The 27,488-nt window shown below is 41.4% G+C and overlaps 3 long non-coding RNA genes across 5 annotated transcripts in view; 2 read left to right on the top strand and 1 right to left on the bottom strand.

Annotated features, from left to right (window-relative positions):
• The first annotated feature begins 3,606 nt into the window (after positions 1-3,606).
• LOC126203654 (uncharacterized) lies at positions 3,607-10,430 on the top strand. Its single transcript, XR_007540339.1, has 3 exons — positions 3,607-3,669; positions 10,163-10,255; positions 10,367-10,430. It is a non-coding gene; the product is annotated as an uncharacterized LOC126203654 (long non-coding RNA).
• The window catches only part of LOC126203653 (uncharacterized), a 29,053-nt gene continuing 11,691 nt past the window's right edge, over positions 10,127-27,488 (bottom strand). The window contains exons 3-5 of one of the 2 annotated variants that reach the window (XR_007540338.1): positions 25,627-25,741; positions 18,918-19,032; positions 10,127-10,227 (exon numbers count right to left, since the gene is read on the bottom strand). This is a non-coding gene — a long non-coding RNA (uncharacterized LOC126203653). Of the gene's footprint in view, positions 10,228-14,516; positions 14,618-18,917; positions 19,033-25,626; positions 25,742-27,488 lie in introns of those variants that run through there. The other variant, XR_007540337.1, reaches the window with a different exon arrangement.
• LOC126203650 (uncharacterized) lies at positions 11,027-27,137 on the top strand. Of its 2 annotated transcripts, none has more exons than XR_007540331.1 (3): positions 11,027-11,170; positions 11,281-11,477; positions 27,111-27,137. It is a non-coding gene; the product is annotated as an uncharacterized LOC126203650 (long non-coding RNA). The 2 variants fall into 2 exon arrangements; XR_007540332.1 differs by lacking the exons at positions 11,027-11,170; positions 11,281-11,477 and adding exons at positions 15,483-15,560; positions 15,671-15,867.

Genomic DNA, 27,488 nt, shown 5'->3' with positions numbered 1-27,488 from the left:
GTGGTGTAGGCCACTACTGGGAAGGGATATCTTCTTAACATACATTTGCAGCAATCCTTGTGTATATACGAGTGCTGTATCATACGAATCTGTCTAGTGCAGAGGGTTGTAATGAAGCTGTGTAGAGTGTAGAGGTGACTTTGTGTCCTTGATGGTGAAAGGGCAATAAACACGATGTCACAATATGACCAACGAACAACAACTGACACTTTTGTACCCAGTAATTCAACATGTCTCTGCAGAACGCCTGGGCATTGAAGCCGGGGCACAGACATATAGTCTGGTGACCAGAGAGTATGCAAGACTGTGTCTGAACATCAGTCTGATGGAAACCTATGGAAACATCTCGTATCACTAGGAATTATACCGAAAAGTCATAGACTGAACGCCTACACATCCTGTTCATAGCTACAGCCGCACAGGCTGGTTCCAAAGGCGTGTCCAGATTCTCTGAATCTTCATGAATGTAACGTCTATATAGGCAACATTTACAAAATTATTAACAACTTTTTGTCTTTTTGGCCCGGTTTATTTTCCAGAGAAACACAAATATGTCAACCAGTTTTATTTGGAATGAGAAGCTCCTATGTGGAAATGAGCTATACAGATCTCTACCTGCCCTGTGGTCCTCCCGCCCACTGCTGGATGGAGTGTCATTGTATCTTTAAAAACAATGCTTCGTCTAACAGAGAGAAGATTCTGCGAAGTCGAACTGCTACCACAACTGAAGTAGATCAGCTGGAGTTAGCTCCAAGACATAGACATCTCGCTCAATGCTCTCTCAGGTGTACTTAATAGGACCAGTGTCATATGACATGAAAACTTACACAAGTGGCCTCGTGTGTGTGGAGTGTTCCTCAAAGCATTCACACTTAACATACAAAAGTAATGAATTGGACTCCTGAAACTACAAGTCAACGATAGGCGCTAAAGGTGGTGAAACAGATTTACACAGTTATAATCAAACAGTAGGTTAAGGTACTGATGGCCGGGAGAAGATGATAGTAGTGCATCAAACACCTTGTTTCATCCTGAGTACTAAACATGTGGCTTGGACGAATTTGATCACTGCCATTGGTGTGCACCAACTTATATCATAACACATTACTCCTGATGTCTATTTTCCAAGCTTATAGGGCAAACATTCTTCCTATCTCCAACACTTCGACCACTGTCGGTAATTCAGAGTACACTACACACCTCTCGATAAGATAGTTGGGACTGCGTGAGGTGGTGCTGTGGTCAGACACTGGACTTGCATTTGACAATACAGAAGTTCCAACTCTATCCCTCACAAACCTGTCTTACGGTTTCCGTGATGTCCCTAAATAGCATAGGGTAAATTTCTAGACGATTCCCTCAGAAAGTAAGCAACCAGTTTCCTTACCTGTCCTTCCCCATCCTTCCCCAATCCAACCTTGTGCCCAACCTCCAGCACTCTCGGCATCAAGGGGACATAGAACCATAACATTTTTCTTGTGCCCACAGCAATTTCAGTGCTTGTGTTGTGCAACAAGTGTAGGTGATATGGATGTTGGCAGGATGCTGTCGTCCAGCATTAAAACGGCTAATAGTTGCTGCATTATTATCCATCAATCCACAGTCACAAGCCACGACAGTTGACAATAATAAATTACAGTATAAATACAGTGTTCACATGTCGACAAGAGGCTGTAGAGGTAGTTGTTTTCCTCAAATCGGTGCTCATGGTGCACCTTGACACAGCAGTGCTGTGTCCTCACGACATCGGCTAAATGGTGACATACATACTGATATCGCAGAGCTTATGCCATGTATGCCATTCTGTTCAGTACATCCCAACCATGGGTGCCAAGTCGAGTGGCATGATTTATTTTGCTGTGTCCAGAGAGTAAGTTTGAATGGAGTGTCATTCTGTGGACCCAAGATGGCAGACAGCACAGACACGTGACTGCTGTGAGTGCCACTGTGGTCGAGCTAGTATCGAGCATGTATGGTGGCATAGTGAGTCAGCTGCAACCAGAGGAAACAGCGATGTCTTCCAGCACCAGTTATAAGAGGTGAACAAGTCTACAGCGAAGCACCAGCGGTCAAAATGTCGTGGTGGCCAATGTATCCATACTGTGGCATGTACTTGAAGATGTTAGAGTTACTGAGCCGCTCCATGGAGACGATTGTGCAGGTTCTGGGCAGAAATGTTGCTGAGGGCCTCAAGAATTTGATGCACTGCACTTCTGTCACCTAAATGTCACTACAGTCTGTGAGAGGCATGGCCGCTGTGTGGACACAACAACTTGGTGGTGTGGTTGGTGCCTGTTCACAGCCAGATGGACAGTGATCCCAGTTGAGGCAGAGAAACTGGCTTCAGCATATCAAGAGGAGCACTAACTGAGAACTTTGGCAGCTGACAGTTGCATGCTGGTGACTTTATGGTTGGTACGGTGTATCGCGTGGTATACTAGTTGTACATTGGGTACCTCTGCTAGCAAAGCATTCCACTTGGAAGTCTGTGGTTGTTGTGTGACAAGGTGTGGTTGTTTATTGATTTCACATAGAAGTGTGGGTGTGTTTGTGCAGTGAGTGCGAGCACTTCAATTTGTTAACTACATGATGTGAGTGTGATTAATTGTATTGATTCTAAAATGTTAGCTTAAACTATGCTCTGAACATAACTCTCTTGTTGAGACTATTGTGCTTAAAATCATCTTGTTACTTGTTCTATGTCAAAAATCAACTTGTTGCATTATTATATAAGATGTTTCTGGAAAAAAAAACACTTTCAGCTGCAAATGAACTTTTACAGAGCATAGTGTGTAGTTCATTGTGGTATTATATGGTGACAGTGGTAGTAGTAAACAAATACGCAATTATGTGTTACGATCCTAGTTAGATCCAAGAGTGCTTTTCCATTCTGTGTTTTGCTACTTAAGTTGTCTCTCATATTATTACTGGTTATGTCCGAGAGCCAAGCATTGTATATTTTTGTCGTTGTTAGCTGTGTATGATTCGGCTAAGGTAAGGTTGTTTGATGGAAGATACTTTTTATTGATTGTTTGGAGCCCAATGTCAGTATCTTTATAGGCTACAGAAATATCTTACTTAAGGAAAGCGTATTTCTAATCTGTTCATGTTAAACAAAATAATTGTTAAAATAAGTCCCACGCGTACACAGCTCCCAGTCCAAACACTACTTCATCTAAATCCTAGGCCACACATGTGACACATCTTGTTCTTCAATAGTATGTGTCAACATGAGTAATCTGGAAGACAAGCGTTAAAAATTCCAACCACTGTTAAGGAATAGTTCTGAAGATATAACATCAGCAAACAGTCCTAGGACTGGAGAACCTTAGGGAAACTCGTCTCAGAACAAGATAGGCCAAAGACATTCTTCAAAATTGGGCAGAGCACAGAGAGCTTTCGTTAGCTGTGCTAATCTAATGAGCATGACAGTCTTTTTTATTACCAGGGTGTCCATAGTAGTGGAAGTTGTAGAAACGTTAGTCAATGTGCAGTCCAGTCATATACTGAAGCATGTTTCTCGTCCTTGCAGCAAGTCTGATGAACGGGTAGCGAAGAACGAAGACTGGTCTGGGCCACCTGCTGCAGCACCAGCAGCAGCAGCAGCAGCAGCAGCAGAAGAGGGTGCTGTAAGAGAGATGTCCGTGGACAGCCTGAGTCTTCTCGCTGGTAAGTGGGGTAAATTCTTGTATACAATTTAGCAGGCGTAACTACTTCCTGCACACCTGTACCACACCCTGGAAAAGTCACAAACGTTCATGTGAGGCAAGCACTGTATGTACTGTTTAAAACCAATCCAGTGACCTAGCCTTTGTTTCAGTCTGCACAGTTTTACGAGGGAATGCAAAAATTATGAAACCTCTGTTTTGAGGAACTTCAGAAGTTTCATCCGAAGTCTATGATCGTATATAGCTATAGGTCGCAGAACAGTTGGCTTCATGGAGCTGTCAAGGTTCTATAGATTCTTACACTTTTCTGTGCCAAGTAAGTTCAAATGTGGAAGAAACACATCCTTTGACTGTAGCAAACGCTTCTGATGAGGTTTCCTCGATACCTCTTTCTGCGTAAAGAAATTATTCAGCAGATGATAAAATTGTGGCAGGTTCTTTTTTTGCGCCACTGTTTTGACCCACGCACATAGTGAATTAAATCAGAAACTAGCTTTTGTTAATGCGATAGCAAAAGTATAGTCAACCGACCTTTAAAGTGCTTCCCACATTACACAGCGTATGATTTTTGTGTCAATCTTAATGAAGTTCTGCCACCTCAGTCACTAGCAAAACGGTATTCACCATTTTCGCAAAACTACTGTTTTAAGTTCACTTTTTTTTCTCCAGGAGGCAATAATTGAACCATAACTAACCTACGGAAATTCAACAATGCTGAGAGTCCTTTGAACTGACTTTGAGCTTTTTTAAATGCGCTTTTGAAGTTTCTCCTTAGGGTATTTCGCTTCTACATTCACAACATGGAACACCCACTTCGAAACTGGTTCTTAAGATAAAAATTCATTTCATGCAAGATGTCTAACTTTTTCTTTCTTTCTTTATTGCGTTTCGATTTCCCAGCCCCCTCCCCCCCCCCCCCCCTCACCCAGAAGGGGGACGGGCTGGCAGCAGCGTAATACACCGCTCTGCAGCCTACAGATAAATTTAAAAAACATAATGAGAAGATATAACAATATAAAGAGGTGATAAAATGTTGACTGTTTAAAACTTGTACATGGCAAAAAAGTTGTGAAGAAAAATAAAAGAACAAAGACGTCAGTGATGCTGATTCAAAACCCTTAGGAAACAGACAGGCACAATTAAAAGACATGGCGACAGTCTGGTTTCTGTTCGCAGAACTTTAAAAATGGGACGCACAACACTGAACACTCACAGAAAATACTGCACTACAGAGTACAATTGCATATGGGTCTGGGGTGGGGGCCGAACAAATGAGGGGGGGAGAGGGTAGCCGATAGAGGAAGAGGGCACAGAAAAAGGGGGGCGGACGGAGCAGGGCGGACGCGACAAAGGAGTTGGGAAGACAGTGATGTCTACCATTCCATCAAACTAAAGAATCTTAATGCAGGACTCTTCCACAGCGATATCAACAGTCAGGTAGGCAGTTAGTTGATAAAGCACATATTTAACAAAATCACTTCCAAACTGACTACAAATTATACTGCCTGAAAATAAATAAATTACTTAATGAAGCACCCAGAAGACTTGGCCGGATGTCAAGTGTGACTTTGTGTACCTGTACACCATCAATGGGAAGTAAACGATTAGAGTGGCAGTCCTCTGTGACTGGTAGAAGGGCCCACCAGAGTGCCCTAGTGTTAGAAATCTCACAGACACAGCCACATATAGGCATTGTATTAAATCCAATGGCGTCATGTGAAAATTTGTGTTGGACCAGAACTTGAATCCGGATGCTCCACTTGATGTGTCGGCAGCTGGGCCAACACCTTGTAGATAGAGGTGGCTTAAGGCACGCTATGACTAACGCAGACGGGCGTGAAGTACTGGAACAGGATACGTAATTAATGCTATGAAGAAAATATGTAGCTGGTATAATACTTAACTTTATTTATCCTTGTTGTACATCTCTATGGTGAACACAATCACTGTAAGGCTAATGGCGCCTTGCTAGTTCTTAGCCATTAACTTAGCTGAAGGCTTTTCTGTCTCTCGGCTAATGAGAGAGAAAGGCTTCGTACGTCTAGTCGCTAGCTAGGTCGTCCGTACAACTGGGCTGAGTTCGAGTCAGTCTCTCGAGACCTGCCTTGTGGTGGCGCTAGGTTTGCGATCACACAGTGGCGACACGCGGGTCCGACATGTACTACAGGACCGCGGCCGATTTAAGCTACCACCTAGGACGTGTGGTGTCTGGCTGTGACACCACACCACTTCTCTATAGCAGTTCCCTTAATCACTTAAGCCACCTGAGCACAGCTCCTGCCCTGCCCAAATTCCTATATGCCACACACTACAGATGTAGTGTCCTCCGTCCATTATCTCCAGTCACATGAGTCGCACAAGTATTCAGACAAGTAAGTGCATCTGCACAGAAGATATTATTTTGAGGTGTCTGTTCTTTTAAACATGTTAGAAAGAACAGACACCATACATACATACGTGCATTACTGTTGTTCATATTTAGTGTTGTTGCTAGGCCTGGTAAAATTATAAGAGGCAAAACAGCGTCAACATTAAGTGATGACTGTGAAGGGCACAGAGACGCTGTGAACTGATGTGAAATGGAATTATAGCGCATGACTGAGTTTCAAAGAGTCCTCATGGCAGGTGTAAGTTTTTGAAGCATTCAGATGTGACAGTGGCCCGATGGTGGACTGCAAGGGAATATGAATGTGAATAAAATGTGTGTGAAATCTTATGGGACTTAACTGCAAAGATCATCAGTCCCTAAGCGTACACACTACTTAACCTAAATTATCCTAAGGACAAACACACACTCCCATGCCCGAGGGAGGACTCCAACCTCCGCCAGAACCAGCCTCACAGTCCATGACTGCAGCGCCTTAGACCACTCGGCTAATCCTGCACGGCAGGGAATATGAGGGCAGGCATACTCATCGTCATGGTTCCAATCAAACACTAATGATTACACCACAAGGGAGATTCTCCTTATTGTGCACGAAACATATTGTAACCCTTAGATATCCTTGTCTGCTATTTGAGAACAATTAATGGACTCCCTCTACATTCTGTGTCATCCCGCAACATTGGTCAGAGACAACCAGCAGCCAGACTAGGGGATTACTACGCCATGTGTAGGCTGGCATTAACACCACAACACAAAAGGCTGCATTTGGAGTATTGCTGTATGATTCTTCCAGTGTAGGGAAAAATCGGGTATCACTTCCGGTAGTGGCTGGTATTGACCAAGGGAACTCTGACGGCACAATAGTACGTCACTTACGTCCTGCATCTTCATGTGGTGCCTTCTATGAGACAGTATCATGCCGCCATTTTTCAAGAGGACAACGATTGTCCACATGCAACATGCATCCCTATCAGCTCTCTGTGTTATGTTTAGCTATTAGCTCTGTACCCAATAGAATATATGAGACATCAGCTCATATGCCATCTCCATCCCAGTGAAACTATCCAGGATATCAAGAACCAGTTACATCAGCTGTGGACTAGCTAGCTTGTGTCAGGACTGGGTCAACAGTTTTATGACACAATTCTGTACTGAACCAATACATGCCCCCAGACCAGTAATCCGGCAAGCCCTTAAAATTAACCCACAAGAGGTGCACTCCTTTGTCTAGAGTTGAGATATTTACGACAAAGTCTTAGGATGTTCTTGTTCGCACTATTTCATGGTTTACTCTCGTCGCAGGCAGCTGGGGTACACTGATACCATCCCGGAGGGGGGAGGGGGGGGGAGTATGCGGTGGTGAAGGAAAGTAATCCGGCCATCCCTTAAAATTAACCATTTCAGTTCTGTACAAAACACTGCCGACCCTTTGCATGATGCAGAACAAAGGCAGTCTCAAAAGAAGAAGAAGTAATGAATGAATAAAAGTGAAAAATTCATATTCATGAAAAGTCAGTTGTCAAAATGAAAAGATGTAAGGAGAGAAATGTCTTTTGAAATGTTACTGTCACTGTCAATTGATGCTGCAAGAAGCCAATCGCATTTACACATGCAAATACTTTCATTTCCAAATAAGTTCTCGTTAGTTCCCTTTTTATAAATATTCGTCACAGAGGAACCAACACCATTGATAAAATTTACTGTTTTAGATATACTTCCTCCATGGCCTGAAACAATATTTTTGTCCCTTTTTGCAGATAGGATAAATAGTCATCCTAATTGGACTAACATGGTTGAGAGGTTAGCGAAATAAGAGATTACCAGGAGCAGTCAAGAGTACGATGAGATCCAGAACATGTCATCTGTAATCAAAATAAAATTAAGCATTAAGACACAAATGGATAACATCTTCCTCTATCAGAGAACATCGCTGTAGTGGAGTCCAAGTTGCACTGTTTGACTAAAATAGAGAAATGCCCAGAAAAGGCGGAGGAGATGAAATGAAATTTCATGAGTTGAGAGGACACATGATGCTATTTCAGTGATTAACACACTGAGTCAAAATTACTTCATTTATCAGCAAGATGCTGAAATCCCTCCTGCCTGGATGCATGATCTAAATTGGTTAGAAAGAGTTTCTCCTGAGGTATCCCAACCCACGACGATTGTAATCATACTTGATATTTTGGATACAGGAATGACGACGTCATTGATGTTCGAACTGGTCTAAATCATGCACCATCAGGGATAGATCTAGGGATCTTGCAGGCCATAAGGGTATCTCAGTTACACAGACAGTTCACAGATATACATCCATGTGTGGATAGGCATTGTGCTGTTAAAAAAATGCAACATGATACTGTCACATGAGAGATAATGCATGATGGTGCAGCATGTCCATGTCAAACCAGGGTGCTATCACAGTTCAGTTAATCTCTACCAGCCATGACCTGAAATCGTATCTGATAGCTCATCTCAATATGAGACCAGGTGCAAACAAATTGTGTATCTCCAAACCAGTGGATGAATGGGACCTCCCCCCATGCTGCCACCACACTCGTTGACCATTGTCGTCAGGGTAATGTAGAACAACGATTTATTGCTGAACTCAGTGCAAAGCCATTCGTGAGCAGTCTGTACTTCCCAGTCATGGCATCACTCCAGATGGATACATTTGTGTTGTAGTGTAAACAGTAGCCTACACATATGTGTGTGTGTGTGTGTGTGTGTGTGTGTGTTCAATTTTAAACCAATGTGACATCTTGACACTGCATTATTTGACCAGACAACCAAATGGACGCCCATTGTGAGGCTACTTCAGTCCAGTCAGGAGCTGGTAATGCTGTCTCTCGTGTGTATGCAGCATATCAATGTCATTTACAGTGACCACTCAACATTTGAAGCTGTTCATGTTCCTTATATATCCTACCAGTTCCGGTACAACACCAAACATGAACACCACTAACGTAGTTTGGTGGCCATTCTGTCTTATTAGAGAATTGCTACACTAATCTTTTAGAAATACGTGGATTCAGAATGAGATTTTCACTCTGCAGCCGAGTGTGCGCTAATATGAAACTTCCAGACTTCGCGTCTTGGTCTGGTACACAGTTTTAATCTGTCAGGAAGTTTTAAATGCATGGATTGTGTGAACATAGATGAAGTTACATTGTTATCTGACCATGGTTTCTGGGAGTTTCACTCTTTTTTTTATAAGGCAGTGGATATACGACAACTCCACATGTATACTAGGTGAACTATACTGCAAGGTGCTTATGAAGCATTGGCACTTCTAAAATTCAAGCAATAACCATTTAAATCACATTTTTACATAACTAGGAGGGTGGGCTCACTACATGGCAATACAGAGTGTGAGATGAAGTTAACCACATCGTGTTTGCCTACCAGCGATGGAAATATGGGACATGCATACTACTTCATCAGATTCTGTATGTGGGATACAGGAGACCTTCCACCATCCTGCCGCTTCTGCCTGATACCGATGTCATTGCCTTGAACCTATTATCGAGCATCCTCATTGCAGACAATATGGAAATAAGATAGCTATTCCCAAAAAGAATAAACCCACCGTGACGACCTATGCAGTCAGCAACTCTGAAATTAATGTGTGTGTGTGTGTGTGTGTGTGTGTGTGTGTGTGTGTGTGTGTGATAGTGAAGTCGAGGGATGAAAATTTTCTGAATTTATGCTGCAAAGATAGAATTGCTTGAATGGTGTGTTGGATGGCTGTATGACTGTCTTAACCAGCGTTAAATAATAAAAAGTTACAGCAATGGATAAAATGCTTACTATCCACTCTCCAAAACACTACAAAGTTGCTCCACCACTGCTCAGCATCGAACACAAGAACTAAACTACTTGCTGTAGATACTCACGCGACATTTGTGTTTTGATCATAACAACATTTTACCCTATGTTTTCTACACTGTAAACTTACACATCTCTTGGTGTAAACAGTTGAGATTAAATTTACTGCACAACTAACTAATCAGTTTTGTAAATTTTATTGTGTTCTTAGACCAGTTTATGTTTCTTACCTTTGTAAACAAGGGTGCGTTTTCATGAAAGTTAATCTTTTTCTTCACAGTGCACTCAGGCATGGTAGGTGGACAGGATCTTGCTCTACCCCATCTGGAGCCAGCATCCTGCGCGCTAGAAATTGAGTGCGAGAAGTAGACTGGTTAGTATACAATCAACACTGATGTGATAATGTGTTCATAAACTTGTTTATATTTTTTTAGCTCTGTCAATATGGATACATTTTGATAAACTTTAACCCTTTTGTTCACAGTCTTCTCAAGCATGTTAGATGGGAGTGTGCCAATTTAGGCCCCAAGGAACACCTGTTCTGCACACTCCACAAAATGGCCCTCGTGGCCAGCACTACTCAGACCTGTAGGCCGGGAAGAAGCTGGTTTTAGTCCAGAGAAGCAAGCATTCCGCTCACCACACAAAACGCCATTCAGACTAGAGCACAAGAAGTAGGATGGTGAGTATATGATCCAGTCTGCTTGACATTTTGTACACACACTTTTTTATATTTTGTACCTCTATCGATATGGGTACATATTGATAACATGTAACCTTTTTGTTCACAGTCTACACATTCCTGCTGGACAGAAGAGTGACTATACTGGCCCAGAGCAGCAAGTGTTGCGCTGTCTAAACAAAACACTCTTCAGGACCAAGCACTGTTGGCCGGAAAGGATCTGATTATATCCTGGAGCAGCAAGAATTCTGCTTGCCATGCAAAACGGCGTTCGAACTCGACCTAAGGAACTAAAATGGTGAGTATCCAATCCAGTGTCCCGTGATAATGTCTTCTTACACTGGTTTATATTTTTCACATTGATCAACTGGGGTGTATTTTAATGAAATGTAGTTCTTTTGTTCACAGTTACTCAGCCCTGTTTGCTGGCAGTGTGCTGATTTTGGCCCAAAGCAGCAACTGTTCTGAACACTTGACAAAACGGCCTTCAGAGCCAACCACTACTCAGATCTATTGTCCTTGAAGAAACTGATTTCAGCCCAGAGCAGGAAGCATTCTGCTCACCAGGCAAGATGGTGTTCAGACTCGACAATAGGAAGTAGGATGGTGAGTACATGATCCAGTCTGCTTGATATTTTGTTCACACACTTGTTTATATTATTTACCTCTAACGATGTGGGTACATTTTGATAAAAAGGAACCGTTTTTGTTCACAGTCTACTCAAGCCTGCTGGCTGGAGGGTGACTATATTGGTCCAGGGCAGCAGGTATTCTGCTCGCCAACAAAACAGCCTTCACGGCCAAGTACTACTCAGGCCTGTTGTCTAGAAAGGAGCTGAATTTGGCGCAGAGTAACAAGCATTCTGCTCACTAGATAAAACAGTCTTCAAACTCGAGTGCAAGAAATGGGACTGTGAGTACATGTTTCAGTCTGTTGTGATACTGTGTTCTTACATTCTTCTGCAATTTTTACCATGATCTATAAACATACACTTTGATGAAATGTAACCAGTTTCTTCACTGTCTAATCAGGCCTACTTGATGGTGAGGAGCATTTTGGTCCAGAACAGCAACTACCCATCTGGCTAGACAAATTGGCCTTCAGTGTCTAGTACTACTCAGAAATGTTGTCCGGGAAGGAGCTAATTTTACCTTGGAGAAATTAGCATTCCGCACACTATGCAGAATGGCCTTCAGCCTCGAGAACAAGGAGGATAGTGAGTATATGTTCTAATCTTCTACGATTTTGTGATCTTACACTTGGTTATTTATTTAACTTCATCGACAATAGTGCAGTTTGATGAAACTTAATGCTTTCATTCACAGTCTACTTAGACGTGTTGGATGGGGAAGAGCTTTTGTTGACTCCAGAGCACACACAGATTAGTGTCAACATCTGCCCAACTATGTTGGACTATTCTTATTTCCTCCCATATCACCATTCTATATTTCTAACACTGACATGCAATCACACATCTTAGTAAGCACCTGTAGTCCATTCCATTTTTTGTTTCTCATTGCTTAACTTTTCAGTTCGGGCTAAAACTACAGAGTTGCTCATTCACAAATTTGGTCCATTTTTCACCACAGTTAGCAATGTTACAGATAGAAATATTTCATTACAACCTTTTCTCTCTCAGATTGTCACTTTGTGAAAGCCATACTAATAGACACAAACCATTATTTACCGGTAATTTCCGACTGTTGTTTGTGTTAGCTACCTGTGTTCTACTGATCAACAACATTCATTGAAATTTCAACTTAAACTGTAACACAGTTGACCTTCTCTCAGTTATTTTGTGAACATAGTTTATCAATTTGATGTTAATACATTTAAATACACTGGACTGCATCGACAGAAAGAACCAAGGCAGTAAACGTAATGTAATACAGAACAACTTGCATGTGACGGTAATCAACGGTCCAACAGGAGTGCAGGATTTCATTTTGTCATAGAACTGTTAAGCGAGTGCATGCCTTAAGTCCAGCCACACAATCCCTACCTATGATGCAGTTCTGCACACATCACTGAATCTTGCATGACTACAATAACACTCGGAAAAGGGTCAGTGTACCAACAGAGAAAGAACAGACTATCTGGTAAAATCAACTATTTTTTCAAGGCCAGTTACTTACCAATGAAGTTGACATTACACATGTACAACATTTATGCAAAATTGACAACAGTACTTATCTGAAATCAGGGAATTTGGGAGACAAACTAATGTGGATACAAAACAATCCCATTGTATCGAACTTAGTTACAGATAACCTTAAAATCACTTTGATGCTGTGCCATGTAGCTCTTAGGAAAGTTTTGGACTCTGACCTGAAATCGTATCTGATAGCTCATCTCAATATGAGACCAGGTGCAAACAAATTGTGTCTCTCCAAACCAGTGGATGAATGGGACCTATCCCCATGCTGCCACCACACTCGTTGACCATCGTCGTCAGGGTAATGTAGAACAACGATTTATTGCTGAACTCAGTGCAAAGCCATTCGTGAGCAGTCTGTACTTCCCAGTCATGGCATCACTCCAGATGGATACATTTGTGTTGTAGTGTAAACAGTAGCCTACACATGTGTGTGTGTGTGTGTGTGTGTGTGTGTGTGTGTGTGTGTGTGTGTGTGTTCAATTTTAAACCAATGTGACATCTTGACACTGCATTATTTGACCAGCCAACCAAATGGACGCCCATTGTGAGGCTACTTTCAGTCCAGTCAGGAGCTGGTAATGCTGTCTCTCATGTGTATGCAGCATATAAATGTCATTTACAGTGACCACTCAACATTTGAAGCTGTTCATGTTCCTTATATATCCTACCAGTTCCGGTACAACACCAAACATGAACACCACTAACGTAGTTTGGTGGCCATTCTGTCTTAGAGAATTACTACACTAATCTTTTAGAAATACGTGGATTCAGAATGAGATTTTCACTCTGCAGTGGAGTGTGCGCTAATATGAAACTTCCAGACTTCGCGCCTTGGTCCGGTACACAGTTTTAATCTGTCAGGGAGTTTTAAATGCATGGATTGTGTGAACATAGATGAAGTTACATTGTTATCTGACCATGGTTTCTGGGAGTTTCACTCTTTTTTTTTATAAGGCAGTGGATATACAACAACTCCACATGTATACTAGGTGAACTATACTGCAAGGTGCTTATGAAGCATTGGCACTTCTAAAATTCAAGCAATAACCATTTAAATCACATTTTTACATAACTAGGAGGGTGGGCTCACTACATGGCAATACAGAGTGTGAGATGAAGTTAACCACATCGTGTTTGCCTACCAGCGATGGAAATATGGGACATGCATACTACTTCATCAGATTCTGTATGTGGGATACAGGAGACCTTCCACCATCCTGCCGCTTCTGCCTGATACCGATGTCATTGCCTTGAACCTATTATCGAGCATCCTCATTGCAGACAATATGGAAATAAGATAGCTATTCCCAAAAAGAATAAACCCACCGTGACGACCTATGCAGTCAGCAACTCTGAAATTAATGTGTGTTTGTGTGTGTGTGTGTGTGTGTGATAGTGAAGTCGAGGGATGAAAATTTTCTGAATTTATGCTGCAAAGATAGAATTGCTTGAATGGTGTGTTGGATGGCTGTATGACTGTCTTAACCAGCGTTAAATAATAAAAAGTTACAGCAATGGATAAAATGCTTACTATCCACTCTCCAAAACACTACAAAGTTGCTCCACCACTGCTCAGCATGTAACACAAGAACTAAACTACTTGCTGTAGATACTCACGCGACATTTGTGTTTTGATCATAACAACATTTTACCCTATGTTTTCTACACTGTAAACTTACACATCTCTTGGTGTAAACAGTTGAGATTAAATTTACTGCACAACTAACTAATCAGTTTTGTAAATTTTATTGTGTTCTTAGACCAGTTTATGTTTCTTACCTTTGTAAACAAGGGTGCGTTTTCATGAAAGTTAATCTTTTTCTTCACAGTGCACTCAGGCATGGTAGGTGGACAGGATCTTGCTCTACCCCATCTGGAGCCAGCATCCTGCGCGCTAGAAATTGAGTGCGAGAAGTAGACTGGTTAGTATACAATCAACACTGATGTGATAATGTGTTCATAAACTTGTTTATATTTTTTTAGCTCTGTCAATATGGATACATTTTGATAAACTTTAACCCTTTTGTTCACAGTCTTCTCAAGCATGTTAGATGGGAGTGTGCCAATTTAGGCCCCAAGGAACACCTGTTCTGCACACTCCACAAAATGGCCCTCGTGGCCAGCACTACTCAGACCTGTAGGCCGGGAAGAAGCTGGTTTTAGTCCAGAGAAGCAAGCATTCCGCTCACCACACAAAACGCCATTCAGACTAGAGCACAAGAAGTAGGATGGTGAGTATATGATCCAGTCTGCTTGACATTTTGTACACACACTTTTTTATATTTTGTACCTCTATCGATATGGGTACATATTGATAACATGTAACCTTTTTGTTCACAGTCTACACATTCCTGCTGGACAGAAGAGTGACTATACTGGCGCAGAGCAGCAAGTGTTGCGCTGTCTAAACAAAACACTCTTCAGGACCAAGCACTGTTGGCCGGAAAGGATCTGATTATATCCTGGAGCAGCAAGAATTCTGCTTGCCATGCAAAACGGCGTTCGAACTCGACCTAAGGAACTAAAATGGTGAGTATCCAATCCAGTGTCCCGTGATAATGTCTTCTTACACTGGTTTATATTTTTCACATTGATCAACTGGGGTGTATTTTAATGAAATGTAGTTCTTTTGTTCACAGTTACTCAGCCCTGCTTGCTGGCAGTGTGCTGATTTTGGCCCAAAGCAGCAACTGTTCTGAACACTTGACAAAACGGCCTTCAGAGCCAACCACTACTCAGATCTATTGTCCTTGAAGAAACTGATTTCAGCCCAGAGCAGGAAGCATTCTGCTCACCAGGCAAGATGGTGTTCAGACTCGACAATAGGAAGTAGGATGGTGAGTACATGATCCAGTCTGCTTGATATTTTGTTCACACACTTGTTTATATTATTTACCTCTAACGATGTGGGTACATTTTGATAAAAAGGAACCGTTTTTGTTCACAGTCTACTCAAGCCTGCTGGCTGGAGGGTGACTATATTGGTCCAGGGCAGCAGGTATTCTGCTCGCCAACAAAACAGCCTTCACGGCCAAGTACTACTCAGGCCTGTTGTCTAGAAAGGAGCTGAATTTGGCGCAGAGTAACAAGCATTCTGCTCACTAGATAAAACAGTCTTCAAACTCGAGTGCAAGAAATGGGACTGTGAGTACATGTTTCAGTCTGTTGTGATACTGTGTTCTTACATTCTTCTGCAATTTTTACCATGATCTATAAACATACACTTTGATGAAATGTAACCAGTTTCTTCACTGTCTAATCAGGCCTACTTGATGGTGAGGAGCATTTTGGTCCAGAACAGCAACTACCCATCTGGCTAGACAAATTGGCCTTCAGTGTCTAGTACTACTCAGAAATGTTGTCCGGGAAGGAGCTAATTTTACCTTGGAGAAATTAGCATTCCGCACACTATGCAGAATGGCCTTCAGCCTCGAGAACAAGGAGGATAGTGAGTATATGTTCTAATCTTCTACGATTTTGTGATCTTACACTTGGTTATTTATTTAACTTCATCGACAATAGTGCAGTTTGATGAAACTTAATGCTTTCATTCACAGTCTACTTAGACGTGTTGGATGGGGAAGAGCTTTTGTTGACTCCAGAGCACACACAGATTAGTGTCAACATCTGCCCAACTATGTTGGACTATTCTTATTTCCTCCCATATCACCATTCTATATTTCTAACACTGACATGCAATCACACATCTTAGTAAGCACCTGTAGTCCATTCCATTTTTTGTTTCTCATTGCTTAACTTTTCAGTTCGGGCTAAAACTACAGAGTTGCTCATTCACAAATTTGGTCCATTTTTCACCACAGTTAGCAATGTTACAGATAGAAATATTTCATTACAACCTTTTCTCTCTCAGATTGTCACTTTGTGAAAGCCATACTAATAGACACAAACCATTATTTACCGGTAATTTCCGACTGTTGTTTGTGTTAGCTACCTGTGTTCTACTGATCAACAACATTCATTGAAATTTCAACTTAAACTGTAACACAGTTGACCTTCTCTCAGTTATTTTGTGAACATAGTTTATCAATTTGATGTTAATACATTTAAATACACTGGACTGCATCGACAGAAAGAACCAAGGCAGTAAACGTAATGTAATACAGAACAACTTGCATGTGACGGTAATCAACGGTCCAACAGGAGTGCAGGATTTCATTTTGTCATAGAACTGTTAAGCGAGTGCATGCCTTAAGTCCAGCCACACAATCCCTACCTATGATGCAGTTCTGCACACATCACTGAATCTTGCATGACTACAATAACACTCGGAAAAGGGTCAGTGTACCAACAGAGAAAGAACAGACTATCTGGTAAAATCAACTATTTTTTCAAGGCCAGTTACTTACCAATGAAGTTGACATTACACATGTACAACATTTATGCAAAATTGACAACAGTACTTATCTGAATTCAGGGAGTTTGGGAGACAAACTAATGTGGATACAAAACAATCCCATTGTATCGAACTTAGTTACAGATAACCTTAAAATCACTATGATGCTGTGCCATGTAGCTCTTAGGAAAGTTTTGGACTCTGACCTGAAATCGTATCTGATAGCTCATCTCAATATGAGACCAGGTGCAAACAAATTGTGTCTCTCCAAACCAGTGGATGAATGGAACCTATCCCCATGCTGCCACCACACTCGTTGACCATCGTCGTCAGGGTAATGTAGAACAACGATTTATTGCTGAACTCAGTGCAAAGCCATTCGTGAGCAGTCTGTACTTCCCAGTCATGGCATCACTCCAGATGGATACATTTGTGTTGTAGTGTAAACAGTAGCCTACACATATGTGTGTGTGTGTGTGTGTGTGTGTGTGTGTGTTCAATTTTAAACCAATGTGACATCTTGACACTGCATTATTTGACCAGCCAACCAAATGGACGCCCATTGTGAGGCTACTTTCAGTCCAGTCAGGAGCTGGTAATGCTGTCTCTCATGTGTATGCAGCATATAAATGTCATTTACAGTGACCACTCAACATTTGAAGCTGTTCATGTTCCTTATATATCCTACCAGTTCCGGTACAACACCAAACATGAACACCACTAACGTAGTTTGGTGGCCATTCTGTCTTAGAGAATTGCTACACTAATCTTTTAGAAATACGTGGATTCAGAATGAGATTTTCACTCTGCAGTGGAGTGTGCGCTAATATGAAACTTCCAGACTTCGCGCCTTGGTCCGGTACACAGTTTTAATCTGTCAGGGAGTTTTAAATGCATGGATTGTGTGAACATAGATGAAGTTACATTGTTATCTGACCATGGTTTCTGGGAGTTTCACTCTTTTTTTTATAAGGCAGTGGATATACGACAACTCCACATGTATACTAGGTGAACTATACTGCAAGGTGCTTATGAAACATTGGTACTTCTAAAATTCAAGCAATAACCATTTAAATCACATTTTTACATAACTAGGAGGGTGGGCTCACTACATGGCAATACAGAGTGTGAGATGAAGTTAACCACATCGTGTTTGCCTACCAGCGATGGAAATATGGGACATGCATACTACTTCATCAGATTCTGTATGTGGGATACAGGAGACCTTCCACCATCCTGCCGCTTCTGCCTGATACCGATGTCATTGCCTTGAACCTATTATCGAGCATCCTCATTGCAGACAATATGGAAATAAGATAGCTATTCCCAAAAAGAATAAACCCACCGTGACGACTTATGCAGTCAGCAACTCTGAAATTAATGTGTGTTTGTATGTGTGTGTGTGTGTGTGTGTGTGTGTGTGTGTGTGTGTGTGTGTGTGTGTGTGTGTGTGATAGTGTAGTTGAGGGATGAAAATTTTCTGAATTTATGCTGCAAAGATAGAATTGCTTGAATGGTGTGTTGGATGGCTGTATGACTGTCGTAACCAGCGTTAAATAATAAAAAGTTACAGCAATGGATAAAATGCTTACTATCCACTCTCCAAAACACTACTAAGTTGCTCCACCACTGCTCAGCATCGAACACAAGAACTAAACTACTTGCTGTAGATACTCACGCGACATTTGTGTTTTGATCATAACAACATTTTACCCTATGTTTTCTACACTGTAAACTTACACATCTTTTGGTGTAAACAGTTGAGATTAAATTTGCTGCACAACTAACTAATCAGTTTTGTAAATTTTATTGTGTTCTTAGACCACTTTATGTTTCTTACCTTTGTAAACAAGGGTGCATTTTCATGAAAGTTAATCTTTTTCTTCACAGTGCACTCAGGCATGTCAGGTGGACAGGAACTTGCTCTGCCCCATGCGGAGCCAGCATTCTGCGCGCTAGAAGTTGAGTGTGAGAAGTAGACTGGTTAGTATACAATCAACACTGATGTGATAATGTGTTCATAAATTTGTTTATATTTTTTTAGCTCTGTCGATATGGGTACATTTTGATAAACTTTAACCTGTTTGTTCACAGTCTTCTCAAGCATGTTAGCTGGGAGTGTGCCAATTTTGGCCCCAAGGAACACCTGTTCTGCACACTCCACAAAATTGCCCTCATGGCCAGCACTACTCAGACCTGTAGGCCGGGAAGAAGCTGGTTTTAGTCCAGAGCAGCAAGCATTCCGCTCACCACACAAAACGCCATTCAGACTAGAGCACAATAAGTAGGATGGTGAGTATATGATCCAGTCTGCTTGACATTTTGTACACACATTTGTTTATATTTTGTACCTCTATCGATATGGGTACATCTTGATAACATGTAACCTTTTTGTTCACAGTCTACACAGTCCTGCTGGACAGAAGAGTGACTATACTGGCCCAGAGCAGCAAGTGTTGCGCTGTCTAAACAAAACACTCTTCAGGACCAAGCACTGTTGGCCGGAAAGGATCTGATTATATCCTGGAGCAGCAAGAATTCTGCTTGCCATGCAAAACGGCGTTCGAACTCGACCTAAGGAACTAAAATGGTGAGTATCCAATCCAGTGTCCTGTGATAATGTCTTCTTACACTGGTTTATATTTTTCACATTGATCAACTGGGGTGTATTTTAATGAAATATAGTTCTTTTGTTCACAGTTACTCAGCCCTGTTTGCTGGCAGTGTGCTGATTTTGTCCCAAAGCAGCAACTGTTCTGAACACTTGACAAAACGACCTTCAGAGCCAACCACTACTCAGATCTATTGTCCTTGAAGAAGCTGATTTCAGCCCAGAGCAGGAAGCATTCTGCTCACCAGGCAAGATGGTGTTCAGACTCAACAATAGGAAGTAGGATGGTGAGTACATGATCCAGTCTGCTTGATATTTTGTTCACACACTTGTTTATATTTTTTACCTCTAACGATGTGGGTACATTTTGATAACAAGGAACCGTTTTTGTTCACAGTCTACTCAAGCCTGCTGGCTGGAGGATGACTATATTGGTCCAGGGCAGCAGGTATTCTGCTCGCCAACAAAACAGCCTTCACGGCCAAGTACTACTCAGGCCTGTTGTCTAGAAAGGAGCTGAATTTGGCGCAGAGTAACAAGCATTCTGCTCACTAGATAAAACAGTCTTCAAACTCGAGTGCAAGAAATGGGACTGTGAGTACATGTTTCAGTCTGTTGTGATACTGTGTTCTTACATTCTTCTGCAATTTTTACCATGATCTATAAACATACACTTTGATGAAATGTAACCAGTTTCTTCACTGTCTAATCAGGCCTACTTGATGGTGAGGAGCATTTTGGTCCAGAACAGCAACTACCCATCTGGCTAGACAAATTGGCCTTCAGTGTCTAGTACTACTCAGAAATGTTGTCCGGGAAGGAGCTAATTTTACCTTGGAGAAATTAGCATTCCGCACACTATGCAGAATGGCCTTCAGCCTCGAGAACAAGGAGGATAGTGAGTATATGTTCTAATCTTCTACGATTTTGTGATCTTACACTTGGTTATTTATTTAACTTCATCGACAATAGTGCAGTTTGATGAAACTTAATGCTTTCATTCACAGTCTACTTAGACGTGTTGGATGGGGAAGAGCTTTTGTTGACTCCAGAGCACACACAGATTAGTGTCAACATCTGCCCAACTATGTTGGACTATTCTTATTTCCTCCCATATCACCATTCTATATTTCTAACACTGACATGCAATCACACATCTTAGTAAGCACCTGTAGTCCATTCCATTTTTTGTTTCTCATTGCTTAACTTTTCAGTTCGGGCTAAAACTACAGAGTTGCTCATTCACAAATTTGGTCCATTTTTCACCACAGTTAGCAATGTTACAGATAGAAATATTTCATTACAACCATTTCTCTCTCAGATTGTCACTTTGTGAAAGCCATACTAATAGACACAAACCATTATTTACCGGTAATTTCCGACTGTTGTTTGTGTTAGCTACCTGTGTTCTACTGATCAACAACATTCATTGAAATTTCAACTTAAACTGTAACACAGTTGACCTTCTCTCAGTTATTTTGTGAACATAGTTTATCAATTTGATGTTAATACATTTAAATACACTGGACTGCATCGACAGAAAGAACCAAGGCAGTAAACGTAATGTAATACAGAACAACTTGCATGTGACGGTAATCAACGGTCGAACAGGAGTGCAGGATTTCATTTTGTCATAGAACTGTTAAGCGAGTGCGTGCCTTAAGTCCAGCCACACAATCCCTACCTATGATGCAGTTCTTTTTATGCTGCACACATCACTGAATCTTGCATGACTACAATAACACTCGGAAAAGGGTCAGTGTACCAACAGAGAAAGAACAGACTATCTGGTAAAATCAACTATTTTTTCATGGCCAGTTACTTGCTAATGAAGTTGAAGTTACACATGTACAACATTTATGAAAAATTGACAACAGTACTTATCTGAATTCAGGGAGTTTGGGAGACAAACTAATGTGGATACAAAACAATCCCATTGTATCGAACTTAGTTACAGATAACCTTAAAATCACTTTGATGCTGTGCCATGTAGCTCTTAGGAAAGTTTTGGACTCTGCCTTCAATAAAATCACACGATTTCCTCAGAACAAAAATCACACCAACAACCTAGACTCAACCATCTTCGACATCTTGTTACAACAATGAGCCAGTATACCAATGAAGCCCTCAACCCACTGACCGACAGTTGGTTGATTCATGATGTGACCCTTTCATATGCTTTGTTCACTTAAACTGCCTCCATCTAAGTCTGTAGATATTGCACCAGCAAAATTAAATATTGAAACGGGAATTAAAAAGACTGCCTATGTGATTGTATCTATTTAGTCTTATTCAATATGAAATGAACAAATGGAAAACATATGATGTAACCAAGGCGGATTACAGTCCAAAGTAGGTCCGACATCAGCCAGGCCCCAATACATTTTCTCCATTCAATGGCCTGTCTGTCTTATTTTGAACTTTTGGTTCCAATCAAACACTTATGATTACACCACAAGGGAGATTCTCCTTATTGTGCACGAAACATATTGTAACCCTTAGATATCCTTGTCTGCTATTTGAGAACAATTAATGGACTCCCTCTACATTCTGTGTCATCCCGCAACATTGGTCAGAGACAACCAGCAGCCAGACTAGGGGATTACTATGCCATGTGTAGGCTGGCATTAACACCACAACACAAAAGGCTGCATTTGGAGTATTGCTGTATGATTCTTCCAGTGTAGGGAAAAATCGGGTATCACTTCCGGTAGTGGCTGGTATTGACCAAGGGAACTCTGACGGCACAATAGTACATCACTTACATCCTGCATCTTCATGTGGTGCCTTCTATGAGAAAGTATCATGCCGCCATTTTTCAAGAGGACAACGATCGTCCACATGCAACATGCGTCCCTATCAGCTCTCTGTGTTATGTTTAGCTATTAGCTCTGTACCCAATAGTATATATGAGACATCAGCTCATACGCCATCTCCATCCCAGTGAAACTATCCAGGATATCAAGAACCAGTTACATCAGCTGTGGACTAGCTAGCTTGTGTCAGGACTGGGTCAACAGTTTTATGACACAATTCTGTACTGAACCAATACATGCCCCCAGACCAGTAATCCGGCAAGCCCTTAAAATTAACCCACAAGAGGTGCACTCCTTTGTCTAGAGTTGAGATATTTACGACAAAGTCTTAGGATGCTCTTGTTCACACTATTTCATGGTTTACTCTCGTCGCAGGCAGCTGGGGTACACTGATTCCATCCCGGAGGGGGGAGGGGGGAGTATGCGGTGGTGAAGGAAAGAATTCCGGCCATCCCTTAAAATTAACCATTTCAGTTCTGTACAAAACACTGCCGACCCTTTGCATGATGCAGAACAAAGGCAGTCTCAAAAGAAGAAGAAGTAATGAATGAATAAAAGTGAAAAATTCATATTCATGAAAAGTCAGTTGTCAAAATGAAAAGATGTAAGGAGAGAAATGTCTTTTGAAATGTTACTGTCACTGTCAATTCATGCTGCAAGAAGCCAATCGCATTTACACATGCAAATACTTTCATTTCCAAATAAGTTCTCGTTAGTTCCCTTTTTATAAATATTCGTCACAGAGGAACTAACACCATTGATAAAATTTACTGTTTTAGATATACTTCCTCCATGGCCTGAAACAATATTTTTGTCCCTTTTTGCAGATAGGATAAATAGTCATCCTAATTGGGCTAACATGGTTGAGAGGTTAGCGAAATAAGAGATTACCAGGAGCAGTCAAGAGTACGATGAGATCCAGAACATGTCATCTGTAATCAAAATAAAATTAAGCATTAAGACACAAATGGATAACATCTTCCTCTATCAGAGGACATCGCTGTAGTGGAGTCCAAGTTGCACTGTTTGACTAAAATAGAGAAATGCCCAGAAAAGGCGGAGGAGATGAAATGAAATTTCATGAGTTGAGAGGATACATGATGCTATTTCAGTGATTAACACACTGAGTCAAAATTACTTCATTTATCAGTAAGATGCTGAAATCCCTCCTGCCTGGATGCATGATCTAAATTGGTTAGAAAGAGTTTCTCCTGAGGTATCCCAACCCACGACGATTGTAATCATACTTGATATTCTGGATACAGGAATGACGACGTCATTGATGTTCGAACTGGTCTAAATCATGCACCATCAGGGATAGATCTAGGGATCTTGCAGGCCATAAGGGTATCTCAGTTACACAGACAGTTCACAGATATACATCCATGTGTGGATAGGCATTGTGCTGTTAAAAAAATGCAACATGATACTGTCACATGAGAGATAATGCATGATGGTGCAGCATGTCCATGTCAAACCAGGGTGCTATCACAGTTCAGTTAATCTCTACCAGCCATGACCTGAAATCGTATCTGATAGCTCATCTCAATATGAGACCAGGTGCAAACAAATTGTGTGTCTCCAAACCAGTGGATTAATGGGACCTCTCCCCATGCTGCCACCACACTCGTTGACCATCGTCGTCAGGGTAATGTAGAACAACGATTTATTGCTGAACTCAGTGCAAAGCCATTCGTGAGCAGTCTGTACTTCCCAGTCATGGCATCACTCCAGATGGATACATTTGTGTTGTAGTGTAAACAGTAGCCTACACATGTGTGTGTGTGTGTGTGTGTGTGTGTTCAATTTTAAACCAATGTGACATCTTGACACTGCATTATTTGACCAGCCAACCAAATGGACGCCCATTGTGAGGCTACTTTCAGTCCAGTCAGGAGCTGGTAATGCTGTCTCTCATGTGTATGCAGCATATAAATGTCATTTACAGTGACCACTCAACATTTGAAGCTGTTCATGTTCCTTATATATCCTACCAGTTCCGGTACAACACCAAACATGAACACCACTAACGTAGTTTGGTGGCCATTCTGTCTTAGAGAATTGCTACACTAATCTTTTAGAAATACGTGGATTCAGAATGAGATTTTCACTCTGCAGCGGAGTGTGCGCTAATATGAAACTTCCAGACGTCGTGCCTTGGTCCGGTACACAGTTTTAATCTGTCAGGAAGTTTTAAATGCATGGATTGTGTGAACATAGATGAAGTTACATTGTTATCTGACCATGGTTTCTGGGAGTTTCACTCTTTTTTTTATAAGGCAGTGGATATACGACAACTCCACATGTATACTAGGTGAACTATACTGCAAGGTGCTTATGAAGCATTGGCACTTCTAAAATTCAAGCAATAACCATTTAAATCACATTTTTACATAACTAGGAGGGTGGGCTCACTACATGGCAATACAGAGTGTGAGATGAAGTTAACCACATCGTGTTTGCCTACCAGCAATGGAAATATGGGACATGCATACTACTTCATCAGATTCTGTATGTGGGATACAGGAGACCTTCCACCATCCTGCCGCTTCTGCCTGATACCGATGTCATTGCTTTGAACCTATTATCGAGCATCCTCATTGCAGACAATATGGAAATAAGATAGCTATTCCCAAAAAGAATAAACCCACCGTGACGACTTATGCAGTCAGCAACTCTGAAATTAATGTGTGTTTGTATGTGTGTGTGTGTGTGTGTGTGTGTGTGTGTGTGTGATAGTGTAGTTGAGGGATGAAAATTTTCTGAATTTATGCTGCAAAGATAGAATTGCTTGAATGGTGTGTTGGATGGCTGTATGACTGTCGTAACCAGCGTTAAATAATAAAAAGTTACAGCAATGGATAAAATGCTTACTATCCACTCTCCAAAACACTACTAAGTTGCTCCACCACTGCTCAGCATCGAACACAAGAACTAAACTACTTGCTGTAGATACTCACGCGACATTTGTGTTTTGATCATAACAACATTTTACCCTATGTTTTCTACACTGTAAACTTACACATCTTTTGGTGTAAACAGTTGAGATTAAATTTGCTGCACAACTAACTAATCAGTTTTGTAAATTTTATTGTGTTCTTAGACCACTTTATGTTTCTTACCTTTGTAAACAAGGGTGCATTTTCATGAAAGTTAATCTTTTTCTTCACAGTGCACTCAGGCATGTCAGGTGGACAGGAACTTGCTCTGCCCCATGCGGAGCCAGCATTCTGCGCGCTAGAAGTTGAGTGTGAGAAGTAGACTGGTTAGTATACAATCAACACTGATGTGATAATGTGTTCATAAATTTGTTTATATTTTTTTAGCTCTGTCGATATGGGTACATTTTGATAAACTTTAACCTGTTTGTTCACAGTCTTCTCAAGCATGTTAGCTGGGAGTGTGCCAATTTTGGCCCCAAGGAACACCTGTTCTGCACACTCCACAAAATTGCCCTCATGGCCAGCACTACTCAGACCTGTAGGCCGGGAAGAAGCTGGTTTTAGTCCAGAGCAGCAAGCATTCCGCTCACCACACAAAACGCCATTCAGACTAGAGCACAATAAGTAGGATGGTGAGTATATGATCCAGTCTGCTTGACATTTTGTACACACATTTGTTTATATTTTGTACCTCTATCGATATGGGTACATCTTGATAACATGTAACCTTTTTGTTCACAGTCTACACAGTCCTGCTGGACAGAAGAGTGACTATACTGGCCCAGAGCAGCAAGTGTTGCGCTGTCTAAACAAAACACTCTTCAGGACCAAGCACTGTTGGCCGGAAAGGATCTGATTATATCCTGGAGCAGCAAGAATTCTGCTTGCCATGCAAAACGGCGTTCGAACTCGACCTAAGGAACTAAAATGGTGAGTATCCAATCCAGTGTCCTGTGATAATGTCTTCTTACACTGGTTTATATTTTTCACATTGATCAACTGGGGTGTATTTTAATGAAATATAGTTCTTTTGTTCACAGTTACTCAGCCCTGTTTGCTGGCAGTGTGCTGATTTTGTTCCAAAGCAGCAACTGTTCTGAACAATTGACAAAACGACCTTCAGAGCCAACCACTACTCAGATCTATTGTCCTTGAAGAAGCTGATTTCAGCCCAGAGCAGGAAGCATTCTGCTCACCAGGCAAGATGGTGTTCAGACTCAACAATAGGAAGTAGGATGGTGAGTACATGATCCAGTCTGCTTGATATTTTGTTCACACACTTGTTTATATTTTTTACCTCTAACGATGTGGGTACATTTTGATAACAAGGAACCGTTTTTGTTCACAGTCTACTCAAGCCTGCTGGCTGGAGGATGACTATATTGGTCCAGGGCAGCAGGTATTCTGCTCGCCAACAAAACAGCCTTCACGGCCAAGTACTACTCAGGCCTGTTGTCTAGAAAGGAGCTGAATTTGGCGCAGAGTAACAAGCATTCTGCTCACTAGATAAAACAGTCTTCAAACTCGAGTGCAAGAAATGGGACTGTGAGTACATGTTTCAGTCTGTTGTGATACTGTGTTCTTACATTCTTCTGCAATTTTTACCATGATCTATAAACATACACTTTGATGAAATGTAACCAGTTTCTTCACTGTCTAATCAGGCCTACTTGGTGGTGAGGAGCATTTTGCTCCAGAACAGCAACTACCCATCTGGCTAGACAAATTGGCCTTCAGTGTCTAGTACTACTCAGAAATGTTGTCCGGGAAGGAGCTAATTTTACCTTGGAGAAATTAGCATTCCGCACACTATGCAGAATGGCCTTCAGCCTCGAGAACAAGGAGGATAGTGAGTATATGTTCTAATCTTCTACGATTTTGTGATCTTACACTTGGTTATTTATTTAACTTCATCGACAATAGTGCAGTTTGATGAAACTTAATGCTTTCATTCACAGTCTACTTAGACGTGTTGGATGGGGAAGAGCTTTTGTTGACTCCAGAGCACACACAGATTAGTGTCAACATCTGCCCAACTATGT

The sequence above is a fragment of the Schistocerca nitens genome, chromosome 9 (genome assembly GCF_023898315.1).
Source record: "Schistocerca nitens isolate TAMUIC-IGC-003100 chromosome 9, iqSchNite1.1, whole genome shotgun sequence".
Classification (NCBI taxonomy): domain Eukaryota; kingdom Metazoa; phylum Arthropoda; class Insecta; order Orthoptera; family Acrididae; genus Schistocerca; species Schistocerca nitens.
The sequence above is the reverse complement of the archived record's forward strand: the minus strand, read 5'-3'. Positions and strand labels throughout refer to the sequence as shown.